At 45.0% G+C, this 17,823-nt stretch overlaps 1 protein-coding gene across 2 annotated transcripts in view; it reads right to left on the reverse strand.

Moving 5' to 3' along the window:
* Nucleotides 1-15,978: 15,978 nt before the first annotated feature.
* The window catches only part of SYNE3 (spectrin repeat containing nuclear envelope family member 3), a 65,773-nt gene continuing 63,928 nt past the window's right edge, over nucleotides 15,979-17,823 (reverse strand). Inside the window, exon 19 of one of the 2 annotated variants that reach the window (XM_035539288.2) lies at nucleotides 15,979-17,620. The gene's annotated coding sequence lies outside the window, so the exon portion shown is untranslated. The remainder of the gene's footprint in view (nucleotides 17,621-17,823) is intronic. The other variant, XM_035539291.2, reaches the window with a different exon arrangement.

A 17,823-nucleotide genomic window follows, 5' to 3' on the forward strand; every position in this document is an offset into this window, starting at 1 on the left:
TCATGCATTGCCAGCGACATTCCTTGTTCCCCATGGACAATGGGAGCACGAGGCTGGTCAGACTGGGAGAGCCAGGAGGGGTGTCCTGTCCAGTACCCACTCCTGGAACTGTGACTAGCACCAGAGGAGTCAAAAGGCACAAGAACCTCTTGCTAAGCAGATGAGCGCTCATCTGTGCCCTGTGTTGGAAGCCTCCTTCGTTTGTTAAACAGAGATATTGGCATAAAAGCTGACACACTATGTTGAACATTGCTTCTGATGTTTTTTGGTCAATGCTGTTCCGGGTATTATTGTTACCTCCGCACAGATCTGCTAACAGGCTAAATTGCACTATGGGGAGCTTTTTAGTATGTCCTAGGAGCAGCTTTTGTGCTGCCTAATCATGTGAAGAGAATGGCTGGCTTGATGTCACCACCTCCAGCTCCCATGCAAGGCCCATTTCTCTGATGTTACAAGATGGAGAGAAGCAGAGCTCCTGCAGCGGCCCTGATCCATCGATACCTCGGTTACATCCACCTCGCACCCTGCTGCCTGCCAGCCTGGTGGCTTTCCTGGGAAGGCAGCTACTACATGGGCTAAAAGCCACCTTTATTCTCCTTCCGTCCTCCCGACCTCCTCTCCCTGCTCCATGCTTGCCCATGGAAGGGCCACGCCAAGCCGTGCAGCCCTGGAGGACCAGAGGAGAGGCGAGGGCATCAGAGGACCCCTCATCCCCACTACACATCCACCAGTCATCTCCTTAAGAAACGGCTCCTGCTACAACCCCTGATGGCAAGGCGTTTTTCCCCGTGCCTGACCGCACCCTCAAACCGTCGAAAGAAGCCTGCGGGGCCCGTCAGGCAGCCGGCCGAGGCCGAAAACCCCCCGTGGCGCCTGCCGCCATTTGGGGCCCGGCCGGCGGTGCCGCCTCAGGCCTGGGCAGCGCTGCCCTCTGCTGGCGCCGCCGCGAACGGCCGGCAGCGGGGCGCCATGGCCCCGCGCCTCAGGTGGCCCCTTGCAGCCCTGCCCAGCCAAGACCACGAAGGGTTAAAGGGCGACGGCCTGGGTCGCTGTCACAAAGCAGCTTTTCGGTGTTTCCCGACGGGAGGGCACCCCCCCCCGTGCCCCCTGCCCCAGGCACGCAGCCCGGACGTGCCGTGGAGCTGCCACCGCACCGCTCCGAGGAGCGCGGTTAACGGGAGAGCTCCGTCATTAGGCAGAACCCCTAATTTGGGGGTGGCGTAAAGCGTTTTCCCATTCCTGTAGTTAACCCGAAACCCCTAACACGTGCACTGCCTGTCTCTGCGGAAAACTAGGCGTATGTGGAGAGTTGCAGTGCTCCACCGAGACCTTGAGGAGAATTTGTCAGCGCAGGACCGTGGACGTACACAGGGCCTGTTTCTTATTTCTGCCTCGAGCAGCCGTTTGTGGCAGTGTCAACAGAGCACAGAGCTCTGCTGCCCGCATTTTACAGCACCAGCACGTTTGTATGTGCGAGGTGCGGGGAACTTGCCGTCATTGAGACCGATCCCTTCTCTTCATCTTCTGAAGCAGGGCTTTGGTTTTAACCATATCTCTCCCTGTTCTTGCCACTCTCTATTTGCAGGGGCCCCTGCAGGTGTGAGAATGCTGCATACCTCCAAAAAGTCAGATAACTTCTTCAGCCAAGTCCATCATCAAGGTTCCTGCCTTGCCCAGAGCACCTTTCCCTTCCTATGCAGAGAATAAAACAAGTGGAGAGAGGAAAATCTTTTTTTTTTGCCCAGCTCCAGCCTGGGGTGTGACCGCAGGAGCCGCCAGTGCATTAAAGGGAGATCAGAGGAAAAGGGGAAAAGAGTCCTGCATGTGGTACACTGCTCCTTGAGAGCATCCCACAGCCCTAACCTACGGAGTGGTGAAAGAAATGTTCACCATTCCCTGCATTTTTATTTTCCTTCTCAAGGAACTTCATATAACTGGAGGAGGAAAAGAAAAACAACCTTCCTAGGTATTATTTCTGTACCTTAATTTTTATTTCAAAGAATCCAATTTATTTAGCAGCAATACCTGAGATTACACTCACCAAGCAAACTCTCAAAGGAAGCCTCACCATCTAGGTGTATTTTTCATTATACAATAAACTCTGAACTCCACCGAAGGTGTTTTCTCGTAATGTTAAACTCAGTGCCTGACAATTATTGTCCAGCTCCATTTGGTGCCAGAAGTGCATTCAGAGGAGAAGTAATAAATCCTTTCATGCTGTTTAATAAAACAAGAAAATGTGTTGCTCACACTTGGATGCTAGACTTTATTACACAAACACAGCTAAAAAAATAAATGGAGTATTTCCTGTTTAGAAGTGCCTACAAGTCACATGATGTTGATTTTCTCCAGGTGTTGCAATTCTAAATGAAATTTTCACTTAAGTTTTTCTTAAAGAACTAAGTGAGTTATTTCAAAATGCAATAATCAACATGTTGTTAAAGGTGCAAAACCATTGTAAAAAAAAAAAAAAAAAAGCACTAAATGTACTGCAATGAAATTAGATGTGGAACGTGGTGGTTGCCAAACTATACAAGATATTTGTGAGATACTTTGCCATCCACTTGAGTGCTTCTCTGAGTTTCCACAGAGGGGAAAAAAAAAAAAAGACAAAAAGACAAAAAAGAAAAAGAAAAAAAAAGAAAGAAAGAAAAGAAAGATCCTACAAGGTCTGAGAAACCCTTTCAACTCATCAGTTGATTTTGTCTCTTTGTAGGGAGGTGGAGTTATTTTCCACTCTGGTGGCCTGGTCTTGGTTAAAGGCATCACCGCTATTGTAAAATAAATGCCTGATAAAAATAGATGTCTACAGCAAGGTGCTCAGCACTAAGTGGAAACAGGTCCTTAAGCAGGATTGTTTGTTCCTTCATTTCCACAAGCTTAAATGAAGGAAAAAGTCACCCACACATTGTCTTTTCATAGATAAATCCTATCTTTTCTACACTACTTTTACTTGCATAGCCTGTGTAAATCTAGTGATGCCATGAGGGACGTGACTAATACCAGTCACACACGCTTCATTCCTCCTCTCATCTGCTCTCTGTTGAAAGACTTGTGTGGGTTGCTCTTACCCCTTTGGGGATCTGGGGGTGGGGGTGCATTTTGAGGTGCTCAGTAGTCTGTATTTCTGTAGATGACAAGGTTAAAAAGTGCTCCTTACATTTGGATCAAGAAGCATTATGAAGGAAGGACCTTTCATCTTTCTGGAGTTTCTCCCACAGCTTCTGGACAGCCACCAGAGTTGGGACTTCTTCCCAGGGCAGCCCTACCTGCAAGCTAAAAACTCCATACACCTGAGAGACAGCTCTCACCCCACAACTGTGGAGGGGTCTAGATGAGCTCTGGGCCCCAACCATCTGTTGTACTCATTGTAATTTTTAGATATGCTATTATATGAATTTAGCACTGCCTCTTTTGGATTCAACAGCTGAAGTTGAATCTTTCCTCTGTTAAACTTGTTCCTGTCTTTGCCAGTGCACAGTGATTGAGCACACTTATGCCAATGCCGTTAATGGCTCCTGTTGATGCTTCTCTTAGGAAAAATCAGATCTCCACCATTGGGTGGCTACACCTTTTCTACAGAGACCAAAAAAAGCCTGCATAGCCATAGGAGGCACTGGTGCTGTGAATCTCAAAGAACACTCTCCTTAAATATCCTCCAGAAATTCTCCTCTATCTGAAGGAATGACTGAGAGAGACATGGTTTCACATACAATACAACACATCAGAAATGACTGCTGGGGTGAAAAAGTTTCCAAATGACCTGAACTTTGTAACAAGCTGTCAGAGCGCATGAGATTTCCTTATCAGCTTGGCTGACTGGAGCTAGTACCCTCACCAAAAGTGGTGGGATCAGCCCTGTCCGCTCACCCCTCTGTCTCGTGGGCTACTGTCTGCAGTTGCATGGCTGTGTAGTTATATGAATCAGAGAACATACCTATCTGAAAACTATTAAATTTTTTTTTTCTTTTTTCTTTTTTTTTTTTTTTCATCCAGATCTGTTTGCTGATGCAATTGGCCGAACAGCCAGATGATTGCTGTGTTAGGAAAGCATGGCAGGGGCAAGAGGTGGGACGTGCCTTTTTAATAACAGTGCAATCATCAGGTGGCTGAAAGCACTTGTGAAACCATTTCAGAGAGTTTTGCAAGATTTAGCACTATGTGCATCTCCCTGCGTCCTTTTTTCCCCAAGGTCTCAGTTCAACATTGCATTTAGATGACTGAATTTTGAGCTCATGAGTATTTTCCAAGGCAATTCATATTTAATTTCAATTTAATTTTATTTTAAACTTAAACTTAATGATAAGCATAGATCTACTTGCATGTGCAAAGTTAGGTATGTGTTCATGTTCTTCGTTGAAATGAGAATATTTCTCATGAGGAATGTCATAATTGCATGTATAGAAAGGAATTGATTTTTCCTAATGGGTGTGTTGGTGAGAATGCATCTTCCAGTTATGAATTTATTTGTCTCATTAGCTGAGAGATGATTTATTCATACGTTCTCATTACTGACAGTGGCAGGTTTCCTCCCACCTGGATGTAACTCAGGGCTCAGAAGTTTCCAGCTAACCCACTGCAGATTTAGTGAAACCCTCCCTTACCACAGTTGGTCCTACAAAGTGCTTGTTCTTGCTTAAAATTTTCCAAACTCAGCAGACTCATGTTTAGGCTCTGTATTTGAGATCCTCAGTGTGCTTCAGGGGTAGTGAGCTCCCCACGTCATTTCCAGTGAGACGGAAAAAAAGGAAAGTTACATGAGTGCAGGGAGCAGGAGGGCACAAGCACATCTCTCAACGTGTCTTCCTCACCATCAACGGGATCTCAGCATGATGCAGAGATCATGTCTTTGTCCTGGCGGGGCTCGATGAGAGCAAGTGAGGTAGGCAGCGGTGACAGTAATAGAAAAAGAAAGGTGAAAAGACTTGGGATTTAAGAGGGATTTCAAAGACACTCCAGGAATACTAAATATTGGGTATTACGCAATTAAGTGAAACCTTCTGCTGGTATAAAATATATTAAAGAAATCAGTCTGGGTTGAAGTGTGATGCCATGCTGCTTACATTATATATGAATAGTAATTGGAAACAGGACATCTGCAGAAATTAACCATTAACTGTTGAGCACTAAAATCTTTAATTGAGTTTGTAAGCCCTTAATGGCATAGTTAACCTTAAACATAGCTCAGTGCACGCACTACCTGGTTAACACTGGTTAATAACTCTAACAGCTGATAATATTTCACACCCATGAGAGCTCCAGATTAGCAAGAGACTTGGTGGAATGAGCTCAGCTCACCACTCTTTTGGACCACAGATATAACAGCTTAACCTTTTTGCTGGAATGAGTCTTTTCAGGTTTTCCTCCTTCCAGAGCTGCGTGTGATGAGAGCACCCCTACACGTATGGCGCTGTGAACTACGGACACTGCCGTGTCCTCTGAGCAAGTCATGGCATGGCAGCAAATGGAAACAACATGGGTAGTGGTGGATAAATCCTTGACAGATGGAAAAAGCGGCTGTTCCTTGCTGTTTCCTTGGCAGGGAGTGATGCTGTGAATAAACCAAGGAGGGCAAATCTACCCCAAGGTGTCGATGGGAGCTGGCTATGAGAGATCTAAGCTGTGAGGAACAGCCTGCCAAGCTGAGGAGTGATTTGGAAATGTTAAAATACCATCCTTGACCATGAAGCCATGTGCCAAGCAAATCCTAGGAATGTTGCAGCCCAGGAAGTCCGGTTCAGGACATCAGGTTTCAGGAGTGTGGGCAGTTTAGATGGATTGGTGCAAGCAATAGAACTAAGGAACAGGTGGAAGCAGAGCTGTTGAAAAAGCACCTCTTTGCCAGCAAAGCAAAATAAAATTTGACAAGGGGATCCATGGGTGTCACTTGGCACTGTCAGTGCTAGGTTTCCTAGTTCAGAGGCTTGTAAACAAGGAGGCACTTTGTTACTTGCAACTTCTAACACATTTCTAAGCAAGTTAAATCCAAGCTTGTTCCAGAAGCATATGTGAAAGAAAAAAAAAAAAAGCAAAACCTCTGGGCATGGGTAGAATGATGCTTTAGATGAGACTCAAAATCCCAACACATTCCAAAACATTTTTTTACCATCTGAACAACAAACTCTATTGCCAGGAGAGACCAATGCAATTAAGGCGGAAAGCACTGGATCTCTTGCCAGCTGCAGAGAGCCGTACCACGTGTGTGCCGCCCTCCTCCAGAGTTGGGGGAGTCCAGCTGACACTTGCACGTTGGCTTGTTTCAAGGGCATCCTTGCTCAAACACGGGCAGAGCTGCCATGCTCTGCCCTCGCTCCCTGCTGACAGAGCTGGCAGTGGTGATGGGAAACCCCGGCGGCAGAGCTGCCTACATCCAAATGTCTCTGCAGCAAGACACGCTTCGTAAGGTGGAAAATACGGGCCTGTGACTGGGAAGGAGTTGAACAGCACAAGGAGAGAGGCAAACAGACCTTGGAGTCTGTGTGCTTTGTGACTTGGGGCTCCTGGAAGCTGTGTCTGTTACTCTGTGCAGGGAGTTCCCTGAATTAAAAATTGCCACCAGACGGAGGACGTGCTGCTGAGATGCTGTGCTGGACTTGTCCTGCCCGTACAGCCTTCCTGGCAGCACAGCCTGAGGACACTGATCCTTGCCCTGCACTTTTATGGCCACGACCTGCAGCGTGTGGCCACGGCCGGGCAGTGAAAACCACCTTCTTCCTCAGCTCACTCATTTTCCTTAACGAGGCACAAAAAAATCATGCTTAATCCTATGAATCCCTACTTGTAACGTTCATCAACTGTTGTGAGCATCACAACAACTCTGGCAATAAATAATTTTTTAAATAAATAAAATAAAAAATATATATTTTTTTCTGTAAGCTTTTATGGCTCCTAAAGCCTCACCATATGCGGGTACAGGTTGAACGTTTGAGCCAACAGCTGCCTCAGAAACCCACTTTGCCTGTCCCCATACAACAGGAATCCTCTGACCTCTCTTTTCACCTACAGAGAAGTTTTCTGACCATGATAAATAAAACAGAAATCAGTGCAAGGTGGGGGTTTGTGTTTAATGCAGATCTCCCTCCGACGCAGAGGTTCAGGCCCTCCAAGGCCTCCGTTTTGTCACGTTTTGCAGATTTGTCTCCCAGGCACCCTCAGCCTTTACTGCTGCTGACATTGCTTCCTGTGGACTTGTGGTACCTGCCGGTGCCGATCTCTTTGCAACCATTATTCCTTTCCTATTTTCCCATGTGTTTTTACGGCAACTTGTGCTGATTTTCTAGGCTAGCTGGGGTATCTGGGGCTGCTTTGTGCCTTTGTTGGATGTTTTGTTTTTCTTTCTTTTTCCCTAATGGCAGTGACTTTATTACATCCCAGCCTGTGTCTCCAGGCCTCATGCTCTGGGATTCCTGTTTGGTTTCCTCGCGGAGCAGCCCTTTTCCCTTACCATTTCCCTGATGCCTTGTATTGCGTTTTTATTACAGCAGAGGCTGTGTCTACGGGTCCTTCAGGCTATTTGTTCTGAGACTTTTATTGGATTCTCAATAAATATGTTTGCCATTGGGGGTCCTTAGCTGGTTTCCTTACCTATTTTATTGAAGCTGTGCTTCCAGACAAAACGTTAACCAGCTATTTCAACAGCAATCTGGTTTCTCTTCTGAGCCCTTGCACGGTTTCTTACATGTTTGCCTTGGCTGAGTTACATCTCCTGCTTTTTTTGATGTTTCCCTCACATTCGGGGCCTTGTGTGCAGGCAGTCTGGGTGTTTTTCTTCAGTCGTCTCCGTTTGGCTTGGTAGCACAACCGAGCTCTTGTGGCGAGTGGCAGGTGGAAGGGAGAAGACCCTCTGCAAGACTGAGAAACCCAAGATTTCAGCTAGTCAAAGAAAGGCAGATCATAGGCCCGCAAAGAGCTGCTCCTTAGGAAGCTGGCAGGATGGGTTTTGCTTGGGATAGGCCTTGCTCCACGGGGGTACACTGGGAGTGAAGAAAGATGGAGTTGGTGTCTCACAGGCTGTAGATCTGTCATCCTGGGGATTATCTGATGGGGACACACCATGGTGTGACCTCTCAGGTACATCAGTGGGGTTCGCAGTTCCCTTTTCCTCCCTAAACACAACAGTTGCACCCATGCACTAGTTCCTCGTGCAACGAGGTGGAGAATGTCTACTGCTAGTAACAGCCTTGGGAGAGAAATCACACAGCCTGAGCTCAGCTCTTTAAGACTTCGGAGAATCCACACAGGAAAGAGCCACTCTAAATGCTTTAACGGCAGGAAAATGTAGATCACAGTTAATGCTTTATTAGACATAAAAATCTACCTATCATTCAAGTTGTCTTTCCTAAATGAGGTACATATCCTGTGTGTAATAAAAGGTAATTCCAACGAAGCTTTTTCCAGTGCTAAGGGCATTCGTAAAGTCCTCTCTCCTCTCACAAACACATGCTGCAGCTTCAGTCTAAAACCATACCCAGGTCCAAAACATGACTGGAAGGATCACAGGAGTCACAGCTAGACACAACTACTGGGACACCACCCCTTGGGGAAATGCTCATTAAAAAAAAAAAAAAAGAGTTGTTTTCCTAATTTGCAAACAAGAAAATAATTTGAACCAATCTACCTACAGAAATTAAAACAAGCTGGAAATTTTATCTGCTGTATTCAGATCAATGTTGAGAGCTTCATGGTCATCTGTTAGAGACTGCTTGGCCCAGTAAATCCAAGGCTCTCGAACATTTCCTCACAAGCCCTTTCCTGCAGAACCAGTGGGGTTGGTGCTCGCTTCCCCCAAGTGACCCAAAACCAAGCTTTTGCCTCCCACTGGGAGGGCCACGGGCTCTGGCACAGCAGAGGAGGTGACCAGGAGCCATCCCGGGCACCTCTGTCCCTAGAGCATGAACTGCACGGCTCCCCAGGATGATGTTGGTTCAGGAGGGATACTGGGCTCAGGAAAAGCTCTCCCATCCTCAAAATTGGATTTCTTTTGAAGGACCCATCACACCAGCCTTGTCATGCTGGCCCTTGAACTGCTGGGTAACTCCAGGCACAGCACGAGGTCACTCCTTGTCCCTCTGTGAGTGAGGACAATGACACAAACCTCGAAGAGGATCTTCTGTCATGTTCCTTATTGTTTGGAGAACCAGAAATATCTAACATAAATCCACACAGAACAGAGTAAGCCCATCTTGCTTCATGCTAGAGTTTGGGGAAACCACAAAATGACAAGGATAACATGCCTTCCTCCAGGCTGCACAGACCATTAATAGTGCTGGTGTGAATGTGGGATGCTGAATATTTCAGCACAGCTGGGGAGGCTATCATAACTGATAGGTTCTAACAAGAAACATCTTTTAAAAATTATCAGAACTACTTTCTGCATTTCTGTGACTCTTTTGTTGCAAAGATTTTTATTTTTCTTTTCTTTTTTTTTTTCTTTTTTCCTTTTGTTGCAAACGTGCAGTTGGAAGATGCATCACACATCTTGGTGTGGTGTTTCATACCCCTGTGGGACTGAACTGCCTGAATGCTTTACAGTAAAAATATCTCCCCCCATACCATTACGGTTGACTAAAATGTGGGACAAAATAACAATAGCAATTTTAATTTTTGTTAAATCAAAGCGGGTAGCTATATTCTTAAGGGCACAGCTCCCATTTATGAGTTATTTTAAGCAAACAAAAGGCTCACTCTCTAAGCCAAAAATAGTGGATATTTTTTTCCACTCTTAACAAAACTATAATCTTCTATTATTGTGGCACTTAATGTATCACGAAGCAAAGCACTCAAATCCAAATTTAGGTATCAGACACCAACATACGTACCTGAACCTGAGGCTCTGAACTGTGTTTATGTAACATCTTTCTGCAGTGACCATTCCCACCGCTTGGACCTCTGTGTCCGGAACGTGTCGGGACGGCCCAGAGCCGGGATGCTGACTATAACACAGCCCTGAGCAGTTGCTGGGAACAGCTCAGGAGTGAGGACTGGACAGGCATGTCCCCCTTAGGCACTGGGCTGCAGCCACCTGCTTTCACGCTCAGCTGTGACATTGCCCTCAGTGCCAGAGATTTGTCCTGCAGACGTTTCATTTGCTTGTACAGACACAGTCAAAATGCTGAGCATGTTCAACTTTGAAACATGGGCATAAGTCCTTTTGGGAACGATGGCTTCTAGTGTTTTTTTTTTTATTATTATTATTATTGTTTGTTTGTTTGTCAAGAATTACTGTTACTTGACTTCAGTCTAAGCTTACTCCCTATCGGACACCAAAGTTTCATGATACACAAGTTGTGCAGTGGTACAGCCAGCTGGGATGATTCGATTATGTTAAAATTCTGCAGACACGCTTTGAGAGCTGTTTCAACCTTTTTGAGGTGTTTTTGCTGCAGATTTCTTGCAGAAAGACACTTCAGGTGGTGTGAATTAGCCTAGCTCCAGAGGGGCTTGGTCTCGAGACATGTTGTTTGGTGCCTTTGTGGCCTCCATGAAATCAATAGCAAACCTCAGATGTGTTTTAGAGAGGGAGGGAGCAAGTCCAACACCTCCATCACTGGGGAACAGGAAAGCAATTCTGAAAGAACTCTAAGTTTTGCTTACTGAAGAAAATTTGACATGAACTACTGAATAGGCAGAGTCCCATGACTAAAGGCATCCTGAAATGCGATAAGGCAGTCAGAGGAGAACTTACTGCTTTTCAAAAGAGCACACTGGAACTATACAAGCAGAAAATGTATTACTTGATAATGGATACGCTTTTTGGCAGAAACATCGTGCGAGTCTACAAGGTCATTTATGTTCTGCAATAGTCGCTTTATAATGAAGGGGAAAAAACAGTAATTAGATCCCCATGCTTCAGGAAGGCAACAGATCCCTCTTTACTGGAAGATTTCAGATTCCTTTATCCTCCTGTGAGTCTCCAAAATCCTCGCATTTCTGTTAGATTGAGATTCATCTCCTCGCCCCTTCCTCCTTTTTGCCCACAGAAAAAGGCACACCGGACTTTTATCTGCTTTTGTCTGAGCCAAACCACTCGATTTCGTTCTTGTGCAGCACCAGCAGCTGTGCGTGACACTGGGTGGTTTCGGAGTGCATGGGAAACGAGGAGTCCATCCCACAGATTATCTGTGACACTCTCAAGAATTAAAGTAAACACTGCTATTTCAAACAAAAGAAGAAATAGCAGCTGGTTTGGGCTGGTTGAAACAGAAGAGGTTTTGCAGGATGTGATGGAATTTAAACACAAGTGTTATGGGCCTTGGTGTGAGAGTGGTGAGGGAAACGGAGCCTGCCCTGGTCTCCAAAGGAGCACGCACAACCCTGTGCGCGTCCACACATGTGCCCCAAAGATCTTCCTGTAGCAATGATACATGCTGGAGGTATGAACTGGAAACCTGACTGCATGCACAGTCAGCAGCCGGGCCCCTCCAAGGAGGTCTGACCAGCCAAGTCCTCTAAAAATAAATAAAATAATAACATAAATTTGGATAACCTCTTATTCTGCAGCTTGTAGTTCAGTCCCAGCTGCCCCTTTCTACTGAGTGGATGGCCTCGTCGCAAGGGTTCCTGAGGACCACAGCTGCCCCTGACCAGGCCATGGCTTGCACATCTCGTGGACTTCTCTGCTTGTGAAGCTGCCCAGTTTTTATTCCTGTTGCTTGTGTGCCCAGGCTCCTTGCAAGTAAGATACTAACAGTGTATAAAGATGCACATAAAAACAGACATGGATCCATTGCTTCTTGCATGAATTTGAGCAGAGGGTGAGCAGCACGGCATGCACGCTGAAGTGTGATGTTGTTAGATGTTAGGTGCTTGTTAGATGCCAGCAAAAATGCTCTGGTTCTCTCCCCTCTCCAATACCAATGGATGTGCACGAATACAAGCAAGAGCTGCCTGTGCCCTAACACAACTAGCCTTGACTTTGTAACTTGACAGTTACAAAGCTGCCACTCCATTTGTCATTTACCCTTTTGCTATCCATATGTAAATGCTATTTTATTTATTTATTTATTTTAACCTTGCTGATGCATCTTTCATTTATTTCCATTTCCTCATTTTTACATCGGATAGTTTGGGTTTGGAGCGATTTTTGCTTTTTCTTGAATTTCTTTTAAGTTTTCTGGGACCAAATTGCCACCCTGTGTAAACAAAGTGGTAATGCTGAAGTGCTCATGGGTCTCATCATCTGCTCCAGCTTTCTGAAGTGCAACGAGCATAGCCGAGACAGAGAGGGACAAACCTACACTGCTTTTATCTAATAAAATCGCCTAGTCTCTGTGTACATCAGGAGTATCACGGAATATATATGCTATATACAGAAATAGTATGTATGCATATAGTAGATATAAACATATATAGGTATGTAAAAAAAAGCTTGTTGCATAGATATGGTTGCCCCAGTAAAAACAAATTCCTGCCAACATGTCTTAGTTCTCTACTGTAAAAATAAATTATGTTGTTACAAGGATGCAGTTTTGCTGGTACAAACCATGTCCTCTCACCGAAGGTTTTGCCAGTAATGTATAACCCCAACCCAAAAGCTATGCTCAGCACCATGGCACTGTGCAAAGCATTTTGTCTGCTATCTATCTGAAGGCATGAGCAAAAAAGCAATACAACCTGCAGAGACTTCATCCCTAATGGGCTGAGATGCTCTTGTTGAAAGCAGCAATGTAGGGGTGTGAGCAGTATTAGGCTAACTTCTGCCCCCAAGCAGGCCCACCCGGCTTTCTCTGCATGGATGAAGAGCTGTGAATCCTCCTTTGGGGGCTGGAGGCTGGGCTGCTGGCACTCGCCGTGCCTGGTATTCCCATGCTGCTCCTCAGTTTGTGCCCTGTGGCACCCGTGTGAGCTAGGGGGGCCTGATGCACTAGGAGGAAAGGGCTTCTGCCAGAAGGGGAGATCGCACTATTTTCCTCTTCTGCATGATACCATTTTATGAAGGAGCCCAGTACCTAGTGCGGAACACAAAACCTCTCAGTGGGTACCTAACTCATGGTCAACATAAAGGCTGGCCCTGCAGGCCACCGCAGGCCAAACTGACTCCTGGTGCAGCACAGCAGCCTCCTGAAGCGGCCCGGGGAGGAAATCCGGCAGCCACAGAACTAACTGGCTGCTCCTGAGGGCCTGTTGCTAATTACCATTACTGGTTGTTAACAGCACTAGAGAAATATCGAGAGCGTCCTATATATAAAAATATTTTTGTAGCGGCTAGGGTCATAAATGACTGTACTAATTTCGGCTAAAAAGCAGAAGCCGAGGACCTGTAGGTTTGCCTGGGGGCCCCGTGCGGTGCCGCACAGATCAGGTCGGGGCCGCTGCAGCCTCGAAGGCACCGTTTGGGGAAGAAAGGTGAGTGCTGGTCCCAGCCTGCCCAGCCTTCCCCTTGCACCTCCAAGTTATCTGCAGCAACCTTTCTTCCAAGCTAAACAAAATCAGGGGCTTTTAGGAACTTAGAAATGTCTGCTTAATTTCAGTGCCGATAAGCCCCTGCTCCATCTCATTCTTAATGTATCAAAATTAAATGTTTTAAACATATTTATCTAGTTGCTATGGTTTTGCCCAGTGTGTCAGACACTTTATCCATCATATACGACAATTGAATAATATTTTTATTTTTAGATACGGATCGCAGATCCTTCTCATCATACTGGTCCCTCCCCCCCCCCCCAGCCTCAAGTTTTGAACTCATTGGAAAATCTGTTCCATAATATGGTGGGTAAATGAATTACAGTCACAGATGGCCTCTGGAGATTTCATACATGCTGCAATTCATTTGTTCAGGAATGGAAAAAAAAAAAAAAGACCTCTGTCTTGTGAGGGTATTATCGGAGACAGCAGATCAGACGCTGTAATGCTGCCTTGCACTCCGGATTCTCCCCATTTCCTAGGCTTTTATGACTCGGCATTTGCTATTCCTGGGTTTGAAATTTTGTAAGTGGAAAGTCAAATTCCACAATGAAAATGATTGAATGTACGGGACTGCAGCATTTAGAAGTTACAATTTATTTTTACAGTCCCAAGTGAAACTATTGTGTGCTATTGCAGAGAGATGCTCAAGATCTGCAGCCTTCTGCTGGGCAGTAGCAATAAGTAAAAAGAACTTAATTCACAGATGACTGCCGAGAATTAGTTGAACTCTCAGCCTGCCTAGAGATCCTCAGGAAGAAAATGATAGGAAAAAATAAGAAAAAAAAATACAGAAAGCAGTATATAATTTTACTGCTCGAATGTCTTGTTCAGTGTAAGTCATGAAGCCTATTTGTAGGCAAGCACTGGGGCCGGTGCTGGCTTTTGCCTCAGAATTCAGGCCAGCAGCTGCAGGAGGAAGGGATGGGATGTCCGATGCATCAGGCATAGGGAAAAAATTCACCCCACAATAACTACAGAGAATTCAGCCCCAGAGTGAAATCAACAAAAATTTCTGTTTATGCAATGATAAAAAAAAATAGTACTACAGAGTAAAATTTAGTGTGTTTAAGTATCTGCACTGACACACTGTCACCCCCTTGCAGAGCCAGGTTGGAAGTGGGAATACTCACCTTTTCTGAATATTTAGCCTTTTCTGAGTGACATTTTGTACCTTACAACCTCCTGAGATTAGGCCTGCTGGGTGAGTCAGCCTGTTGGGCAGCTGAGGGAAGCCTAATGAAGACATTTTACCAAACATCGGGTAAAACAGCTGATGCTGCCATTGATGTGGAGAAGTAGCTGAGAGGCCCCTCTCTGTGCATGGGCTTGCTTTGGATTTGGAGAAAACCACCTGAAGTCTTAACTTTGGTCTATGTATCTACGAGCAGGTGCCTAAGGGGAGGCTGTGCACCCCAGCGGGGTTCCTGGCCCCCTGGGGACCCCGCACAGGGCTGGACATGGGGACAAGCTGCCTATGTACCGCTCTCCTTCACTCATTGTCCGGATTGGGCAAAATGGGAGGTTAAAATGCTGGTGGAGGTTAAAGCCGCCGTGCTTCCAGCCAGAGACAGCTCCCTGGGCAGCTGACAAGCAGTCAACGTCTGCTCCCCGTCTCTGTTTGCACTTCATCGAGTTATCTCCTCGCAAGCAAAGAAATCCCAGCTGATCGAACAGCATGTTCATCATCTGGATTTCCCCGGTATCTCTTTCTGTATTAATGGTGCCATAAAAAGCCCACCAGAAAAGCTGACGGAGATCTGCTCTATCTTCCACTAAAAGCTTTTGCAGAGCCACTTTCAGATCTGAAGTGAAAACCAAAGCAAACCAAACCCCAAACAAGCACAACGACATGCACTAACCCAAATCTTTTTTTTTTTTTTTCCCCGCTCAAATGTCAATCAAGGAACATTAAACAAAAAGATTAGTTCTGCCCTTATTTGTTTGTAAAACACAGAGCATGATATATTTATCAGCATTGTAATGCAAACCAGATGGGAATAATGCAGGCTTTCAAGGCCGCTGCCGAGCACCCCTTTCATGCTGCTGCAGCAGCAGGACGGCGCAGGCAGCCCATTAGGACAATTTATGAACCGGACCGCCACAGAGGGAGTTCTAGCAAGAGGTCCACAGCTCGTACAGAGCAACCTTGATAACATCTGTTAGGGTTATTCATCGAAGAGGATTATATTACAATCCTTCTTAATACCACGAGTGCTACAGTAAAACCGGATGAAACTTCAGTTTCATTTGCCACTGCAATATGTGTTTATCAGAGCGTCTGTCTGCAGTTGGGAACCGAGGCTGCATTCGTGGTATGTCAAGGAATGAAGTTTAGAAAGCTTGAAATATTAGCCTGGAAAAAAAAAAAAAAAGCTTTTAATCTCTCACGACCATAACGCTCAGGTTCGACACACCATCAGCCCTTTTTCCATAGAAAGCCACTCCCTGTTAACTCTCCAGGGCTGAGATTGATTTTATTTAAATAGTTCTCACTCGGTAACCTTGCTCCATCCTCTTTTATTTAAGACTTTGCTAATGATGTTTTTTTTTTCTTTTTTTCTTTTTTTTTTTTTTCCCCGTAGTTTGTCTAATCATGTAATGAACGCTCACATCCGAAATGACCTCATTATACTGGTGGGGGCTTTTGTGTGGATACAGTTTAGTGCACAGGCAGAAGGCAGAGGAGAGCTCTCTAAATGGAGAGGTTTTAGGCATTCTGTAAAATCCCTGCTGACCACAAGCCAGATTCTTACTGTTGTAAATTGACTTAGTTCCAACAGCTTTAATGCAGCTACCCTGATTTACACCACTTAAGGGTCTTACCTTATTATTTTTATTTATTGAACTTGCCACCTTTTGCTGCTACAACCTAAACAGATATTTCTATCCTCCAGCAGTGAGGTTTCTATCTGAAACAGGTGTTTATCTAGTAATATATGACTTAGGAGATTTATAACTGCTCAGAGTATTTCAGTGTCCTCTAAAAGTGTTTATAATAATTCTCATTGACTGTACCAGCTCCCGCTGATCAGCTGTAGAGTTGCTTGCAGCCTGAACCTGGTCAACAAAATATTCATTTACCATACAAGAATGAGCTATTTTGTTTATTTTTAGACACTTCTTTCTCCTCCCTGCTGGAAGACAGTCTTCCCTGGTCTATGTATGGTGTCTGGGACAAAATAAAGTCGTTCCAAGTGTCCTTAGTGTCCTTACCAGTTCCAGAAGAACTGGCCTAATATACACAAAGAAACTTCCACAAAACAACAAAACAAAACAAAACAAAACAAAACAAACAAAAAAAAACCAACCCTGCAAGATGAAAATATATTTTGCAAAGGAAAAAAAGAAAAGAAATTTTGTTTGTGCACTGATTGTAGCCCTTAGAGCAATGTAACTGCCCCCCCTTCATAGTTTTCACTTGTTTTACCCCGCTCTCTTCTGGGAGGGATTTGAGCTGCTGGTCAGATCTTGACACAGCTATGGTCAGCTGAAGTGTTTGCATGTGTACTTTTGGGGGCTTAGTGGGAGACAGCTCATGGGTAGCCACAGGACCACATCGCACAAATACCTGAGAGATGTCACAAAGACCTGGATAAAGATCAGTGTGTTCATAAAAGTGACAGGGAACTGAGCCCATAGGTTAACCAAAAAATCGTAGTGGTTTCCCACTCCTCCAGAAGTAACTGCTTGTGGAGCCATTTCATGTCAGAGAACTTGGCAGACTCTGTCTCATAAAGATTCAGGAAAGAAAACAGCAATTACTCAGATGCTAATGAGAGCTGTGCATCCGCACACACACGTTGCGGTGATTAGCCTTCAGAGAAGTCAGCAGCAGCTAAAGTAACACACTGCTCGCTCACTGGAGGTAATTCCAGGTTTGAGGTTCTGAAAAAATTCCGCTTTGTCTTAGCAGGTTTGGGACTGAGGGGAACACCACGGAGAGGGAGTGTCAGAGGCTAACACTGTAAGAAATTATATTGAATCGTAATATGGTTTAGCAAATTCACATTTTCTTTGCGTTCTGAAGAATTCTATTCAAACAGCAGCACAGTCTTATAGAAAAGATGACATTTTCTATTAAATCTTACAGGGCTAGAATGAAGCAGGTACTTTCAGCACAACCTTCCTCCAGTGGTACCTGAGCAGAGAGGCAGACCGCAGCAAATTTTATCCTTGCTTCACTTGTTCTGGGTGTTTCTAGGTCAGTCCAAATACTCTGATGATAAGAAATAAGCACAGTGAAAATGTGAAACTGCCCCCCAGAATAATTTAAAAGTCCTTACAAAGAAAAACATGTTTATTTACGTCATTATAACTGCAACATCAATTTCTTTTTTCGTTTTTTCATTACAAAAAAAGGATACATGCAATAAAATAAAATACTCTGATGTTATATCCAATGCAACATAGTTCATTGCA

This window comes from Cygnus atratus, chromosome 5 (assembly GCF_013377495.2).
Source record: "Cygnus atratus isolate AKBS03 ecotype Queensland, Australia chromosome 5, CAtr_DNAZoo_HiC_assembly, whole genome shotgun sequence".
Classification (NCBI taxonomy): Eukaryota; Metazoa; Chordata; class Aves; order Anseriformes; family Anatidae; genus Cygnus; species Cygnus atratus.